The following is a 7500-nucleotide window of genomic DNA, read 5'->3' on the forward strand; positions in this document are numbered from 1 at the left end:
ACTTGTAATGCATCTATTGTACTTTTACTTGGTCTGAAGGTTGTAAGGTCTTCATCTAATTTATTCATGCTAATTTAGTGTCTTTTTTTTGCTCATTTTAATTTTTTTTCCCACAGTTGTTATTCTTCTGATAAATCTGTAAGGTTTTGTCTGTGATGGGGTTTTTAAAAGTTTATTTATTGAGTTTATTATGACATTTTTGAATTCTTGTGGATATTCTCCTTTATTCCAGTACTGGTTGATTTGTTTTAATATTTTCTCAATTATTTTTTCTGGAGGGTGTTTGTAAAATTCATAAGGTATTTCGTCTGGACTAAAGGCTTTATATCTTATAGTATTTCTTATTCCTTAATTTTTCTTTCTTTATTTAATTCTGTATTGTATTCGCATCCTTTGTGTATATATATTATTTTAGGAATTTTATTTACTCTTTTTGATTTTTGTTTTTGAATCATGTTCATTTTTTGGCATCTCTGATACTGGGAGATCATTCTCTTTTAGTGGATATTTAGTCATAATTGTTTCCCCCCCCTTTTTTAAGTTCCAGATTTTCTTTGAAGGGATTTTAAAATCTAACAAGATCATTTTTTTCCTTTTCTCTTTTTCTCTTATTTGTCTTGTTTTTATTACTAATATTTTATAATCTGTTTGTTTTTTCTTTGATAGATTTTTCTCCATTTATTAATTGCTCTATTTCTTAATTTTATTATTTCATGACATTTCTCATTCCACCATTGTTCATTTATATTACTTTTCTTTTCAAATTTAAAACATTTTTAATCCTGTATCTTTAAAAACAAATTATTATTCATTTAAAGAATTTACATATTCTATATCTTTATCCATCAATTCCCTTTGAAATCTATTCCATGCTTATTCTGTAGAGTTCCATGTTTTTCTTTAGAATGAGTGGCTTTTATTAAATTAGTATCTTCTATGATTATTGGAAGATGGTCACTCCCTAGGTTTGGACCTGTTTTTACTTAGAAATGGCTTAGTGATGGTGTTGCTATACCAGATCTATTGTTGTTTCTTTACCACTTTTAAGAACAGTTCTTGTTGTTCGGCCTGTCAGTGTTAATAAGATTATATTATTCTGATTGGTTATTTCAAGTATACTTTTGCCTGTCTTGTTTGCCTGTCTTAGTTTTGGATCCCAACAAATATGATAGGCATTGAAATCTCCTATGATTAATTTTGGGTCTTCAATTTGTTTTATATAATATTCCAATTCTTCAGTTTTTAGAGTGTTGCAGGAATCGTACATCAATCTAACATTTAGCCATTTGTTTTTGTAGTTCATCTTTATTCCCATTGTCTCTAATCTATTCTTGTATCTATCATTTGAATTTAAGGTTTTAAATTGTATATAATCTTTTATACAAAAAGCTAGGCCTCCTATTTGGTCCATCCTATCGTTCCTTATTACTTGATATTTTTTGCAAGGTAAATTTATCTTTGTTTTAACCATGTTTCACAAATACCTGTTATTTCCAGCTGTTCTTTCTTTATTAAGTAATTTAATTCTATCTTTTTGTTCTGAATTGATCTTGTATTCCACAGATTATTTTATTCATTAAAGTATCTGATTAAATTTTTAAATATTCGCATTATTTCTCTTATGACATCTGTGATAATTTCTAGCACTGATTTGTCTGAGTTCATGTTGGTTATTACCTTTGTAATTATGTCCCTTTTTTCCTTTATTGTTTGTATCCATGAACAATTTTTTTGTGTTTTCATTTCCTTAATTGGGGTTTGGTATTGACCTTGCTGCAGGAGAATCATTTTGGAATGAGGGTTTAGTGAGTGAGTGGATCAGATTGTTCTGTTTTTCCCTTGAGTCGTCTTTGTTTATTTGTTTTGCTTTTTCTCGTGTGTTTGTTGTGTCCTTTTGTTTGTTATATGTATTTTGCGTTTTTCTTGGGTGTTCTTTGTTCTGAAGTTAAACTCTGAGATTGGTTTTATGTTTGGGCATATGTTGGTGTAGCCTTTTTGTGAATTTGTTTTATTTTTTACTTGTTTGTTTATAGTGTTTGTAGTGTTCTGGTTATTTTCTGGTGATACTGGAATGATTTCACTTGCAAATTCTTTTTGTGTTGGTTTTAGTTCTTTGAACTGTATCTTTATTTCTGTTATTGTTTGTTATTATGTTTTTGGTGTTAATTTTTTTGTGCTCCTTTGTGTATATGTTTGTGTTGGTTCATGATTTTCCTGGCAATAGAAGCAATGTTCTGTATTTGTGCAATCTTTGTAACTATGATCAAATTACTACATCATTTTTTTGTTTTTGCATGTCATTATCCCATGGCCATATCTTAGACATTTGAAGCATTTGGTATTGGGAAAGTATATTGGTTTACTTTATAAGAGGTATGCCCTATTGCTACTTTTTTCTGGTAGGTGACCTTTAAAGTTATTCTAATGACTTTGTTTCAGTCCATTTGTTTCCATTTTCTTTCTCGTTGTTGATTCTTTTTATGTTTATTATCTATGATTTCAGAGTTCCTTATTTTCTCTCTCATTTTATCAGGGCCTAGATCTGTCTCAATTGGGAATATTGTTCCATAAGAACAACCTGTGTTCTTACTGGAGGCTAGTTGCTTACAAATGATTTCCCATTCCCCCAGTTTCTGAATTTGTCTTAATTTATTGATGTCTTTGACCTTTAATCTTATTGCTCTTAAGGAGTTTTCAATAATGTATTTATGAAATTTAGATATGTTTATTGATTCTGTTAATTTTGTGGGGTTATTGAAATTGTGTGTTTTTGTTTCACCTGCTAAGCTTATTATGATAACATGGGTTATCTTTCCTGCTTACTGTTGGGGCTTTGGATGTGGTTGCCTGGGCTTCCATGCTGTTCCTGCCGGTTTTGTGTTTTCTTGGATGCTTGGGATTTGGATCTTGTATGCTGTCACAGTTTTCTCTTGGTCTTCTGGTTGATTGGGAATCTTAAATCATTTAATTTAGAGTTCCAGGCATTTCTCCCGGTTCTGGGTTAAGTTCAGTGTCCATTAAATATTCTCATGTTGACTGCACTCAAAATTTAAAGTTACTTTTGGATGTTCTCTCTGTGAAGGTTCGACCAGTTCTCCCATCTGGATATCATCCTTTGGACAAGTAGACAAATAATTCATGATTCTTTGTACATTTTTTATTAGTTTCCTGGGAGCTTGTTTGTACATTTATGTTATTTTGTCAGGATCATATGCTTTTCTGTTTTTTGTATTTATGACTGTTTTCCATCATCTATAGTTATTTTATTACTACGTTCTTTAGTGTCTGGGCATTTTAGTAAAGCCATTCTTTAATTTTTTTTTTTTTTTTTTTTTTTTTTGGTAACTTGTTTATTGCTCTTTTAAATTCTTCTTTAAATAAGTTTAGCTTTGATGTTAAATCTGATCTTGATGTGTCATTATGTATGATTGGATATTCTATTGTTGCTTTTCTACCAGTAATTTTAGTTTTTCTATAAAGTTCCATATGTTTTTGTAGGTGTTTAAAATGAGGTGCAGAAATATTTCCAGGAGTTTCTTTATTTCTTTATTTATTTAGGAGTGGGCGATATGTGATGTTTTTTTTTTCCTTTTTTCCCCCCTCAAATCTTTCTCACATTTTTTTTTCTGAACCATTTTATCTAACAGAGAAAACTGTTTTGTTTTTTTTTCCAGAATTTTTTTTTTTTAACCTTAACCCAGCTTTTTTTTTTTTTTTTTTTTTTTTTTTTTTTTTTTTTGTGTGTGTGTGTGTGTGTGTGTGTGTGTGTGTATGTGTGTGTGTGTGTGTGTGTGTGTGTGTGTGTGTGTGTGTGTGTGTGTGTGTGTGTGTGTGTGTGTGTGTGTGTGGAGGGAATCCAAAAAAGCAATATAAAGTTATTATTGAGATTTAAATACAAGAAAATATGTAGGAGATTAAATGTGTGAAAAAGAAGAGGTGATTTTTATTAAATCAAGCCATGTTTATATTTTTCTTCCCAAGCAGCTCATATTTAATTCTAGGTGAAATTGCACAAAACTTATAATTTTTATCATTTCTTTATTTTTTCCTGGAAAATTGAGTCATCAGTTAAAGAAAAAAATATATATACTTTTACTAATTTACAATGTTTTGAGCTTACCTTGGTTAGCAACTTAATTTTCTTGCTAAAAAAAAAAAAGTGTGATTTTTATTTGAGCACCTGGTATAAAACAAAACTCTAATAACCAAGGAAAACTTTGAATAATCAATACACACAAATTATGACCCTCAACAAATTTAAATATATTAAGCATTTTATTAACAGTCAGTATCAGTCGAGCAATTTAAAATCAATATAATCTTAAAAGTTTTGTTAAGAAAAATCTATTACACTTTAATTGATGATTTCAATAAATTGAAATAAATTGTTTTGTTCCTGTGTTTTTTAACAAGTTTGTTAATTCTTTGAAAGATTTTATACTTTCAATATCTTTATTTTTTAGCTCTTTTTGGGGGGAAGTTATCTATTATGATAACTGGAAAATGAGCACTTCCTAAATTAGGTTGTTTCTATATTAAGTGACTTAACATTATTATATTTGATTAGTATTATTTAAAATTATATATCATTATTGGTTTGTCACCCTAATCCCTTGCTTGTTGTTGTTGTGGGGGTTCGGAAACGGAGACTGGGCCCCAACGTATTTTGCATTGTCTTTTCTTCTCCCTCTTTCCTTTTCCTTCTCTTCTTCATCCCATTATTTTTACTTCCCATTGTGTGAGAGCGATGCTGAAAGGAAAGGCTGGTTTTTTGGCATTCATGAATGGCCTCCGGGAGCCATGGGCATGGTATTCCCTTGGTTAATCCCATAGCCCTTACCCCTCATGAGGGGTAGACCATTTCTTCCCCCCCATTTATTTCTGGCTCACCATGGCCAATAATGAAGATTTTTTTACCATTATTATGGGAAACTAGCCTTTCTAAGTTTGATTTCATTGGTTTCCTGACCTCTGCCTTTCCTTGACCACAGCTTTGACCACTGATACTAATAGCCCCTCCTTGATGTTTGCTGTCAATTCTATCCATTCCAAATCATCCATCTGGTCATTACTCAACTTAGTCTGATTCATTGTCTGCCCCCACGCCTTATTACTACCTTTGATTGTTTTATAATGGCTCTTTTGCAGTTTTCCTCATACAGTGTTACTTTCCCTTCCTCAGACACACACTCTCTATTTGACCTTTAAAACCACCCCCTTTTACAAATCCTCACCGTATTTCATTTGCTCCCCCTCTATACTCTTTTCACTATCATTCTATCCTACAGTGTTCTACAGCCTTCAACATCTTACACATCTTTTCCTGACCATTAAATTTCCACTCTTTTCACTATAATGCTTTACCATAGTACTATATGACCTTTGATGTCTAGCACATTTATTTCTTCTAACCATTAACTGTTAACCATTTTGGTTTGTTAATTTGTTCTGTGTAGTATTCTAATACTTCTTTACTTAAATTATGGCATGCATTGTGAATAAAGAGTAGACTATATTTAGCCACTTATTTCTATAATTCACCTTTATTTTTAATGTTTCAAATTTTATATGAATCTATCTCTTAAATTGTTGAGCTTAGATTGTGAGGCCTTACTTATGCAAAATGCTAAACCCCTCCAATTTGTTCTCTTCTAACCTTTCTAATCATATTATAATTTTGTAAATTAAGATTATCCTTTTCTTTTAAACCAGGTCTTACAGATTCCAGTCAATTCTGGTTGTCCTTTATGTAATATTCTAGATTTGTCTTAAAAAGACAAACTTACCTAATATTCCAGAGAATGGTTTTATCTTTTATAGTTTCAGTGATAATTTCTATCATATTTTATTTCAGAATTCATGTTGATTATTACATTTGATATCACAATTACTATTTTCTGTATTGTATTCACCCATGAGAAGTCTTCTTTATTCATTAGACTATCTTTTTGTGTTTTTATATTACTTAGCTATCATTTATTGCTGTTGGCACAGACCATGTTTCAAGAGAATCTTGAATTATTTTTGGGGATTTGATTTTTCTTTGTGTTGTTTTAGCTATGTTAATTCATCTCTCTATATCTGTGATATTTTTCTGGTGTGTCTTTTTGTTTTTTGTATGTATTATGCTTTTTTTTATTTTTATATCATTGTGGGTTTTATCTTAACCTATTGCTGCCGGGGAAAATGAATAAAAAATGAGGAAAATGCTGTGCTCATTTCTTATATATTTTTTTAAGGCTCTGCCTTACCTGATTTTACCCTTCCTTGAATTGGTGGGAAAATTTATTTTTTGCTAGTGCTATGAATATCAATTGTGTTTTTTTATTATAAACATTATAATTACTATAATGTTATAAATGTTAGTAATAGCAAAATAAGAGAAAATGTTTTCAAAAATTTAAGAAAAGGGTGAACGGGAGAGACAGGCAGTACTCGTAATTGGCTCATTGGTGACTTAGAACAAGTGTAGCCATCTATGTGTTAAAACAATTAAACAAGTAAACTCACAGTGGGCATGGCATGGCATGCCCGTTGGCAATGGGTTAATGTTAAAGCGTGAGATTGGCTCAATATTTGGCTTAGTGATTATGTTGTGATGTGCTCTGTTGTTTGTATGTTTGTGTTTTACTTTGTTTATTGGATGTTAGTGTAACTTGTGTTTTGGCTGTTTGCTGGGTTTGGTGAAAGGGGTTCAAATATTTGGTAATGGGAAAAGTATATTGATGAATTGGGTAAGATGTATGTCCTTTTGCAATTTTTCTTGTAATATGCCTCTAAATGTTATCCTTAGGGACATTGTTGGAAACCATTTAACTTCAATGTTTTTTTCTCTGTTGCTGTTTTATAATCTTAGTATTTCCACTATTTATGTGTTGCTCCCACGTACTACTTGTACTATTTGTTTGATCTCCTCTGGGGTTAAGTCTGTTTGCACTGGGAATCTAGTGCAAACTTATCTTTTTCCTTGAGGCTAGTTGTTTTGAATATATTTCAGTGATATATTTGTAGGTCTGATTTGTTTAGTGAATTTGTTAGTCTTATTGGGTTATTGAAATTTAAAGTTTCAGATTCTCCAGTTAAATGTATCAGTACGACATTATGATTTGCTTGCCTGTACATTGGTGTGTCTTCGGATATGGTTGGGTTATGTTTCATGAAGCTCCTACTGGTTTCGTTTTTCCGGAAATGTCCGGGATGTGGGTTTACTTTGCTGCACTGTTTTCTGGTGGTCTTCTGTTTTATTGAGAATTGTAGTCCACATCACTTTTACCAGGGTTTCCTCCTGGATCTGGATTGAGAATTGTGTCCATTAAATTGTCTTGTGTACACTACACTTAAAAGGCCAAAGTACTGTTAGATGATTACTCTGTGGAGGTACTAACCTTTGTAATCTTTGGAACTTCACAGTGTATTTTATGTCCTGATCCACATGAACTTGCTATGAGTTGATATATATTTACAGAATAACTAAAATAACACACACACTCACCACACACA

General features: G+C 31.2%; 1 protein-coding gene across 4 annotated transcripts in view; it reads left to right on the forward strand.

The window, feature by feature from the left end:
- LOC125029684 (AP-4 complex subunit epsilon-1-like) overlaps positions 1–7500 on the forward strand; it is a 39616-nt gene that overhangs the window by 2767 nt on the left and 29349 nt on the right. The gene's annotated exons all lie outside the window — the stretch shown is intronic.

Source organism: Penaeus chinensis, chromosome 10 (genome assembly GCF_019202785.1).
Source record: "Penaeus chinensis breed Huanghai No. 1 chromosome 10, ASM1920278v2, whole genome shotgun sequence".
Taxonomy (NCBI): Eukaryota; Metazoa; Arthropoda; class Malacostraca; order Decapoda; family Penaeidae; genus Penaeus; species Penaeus chinensis.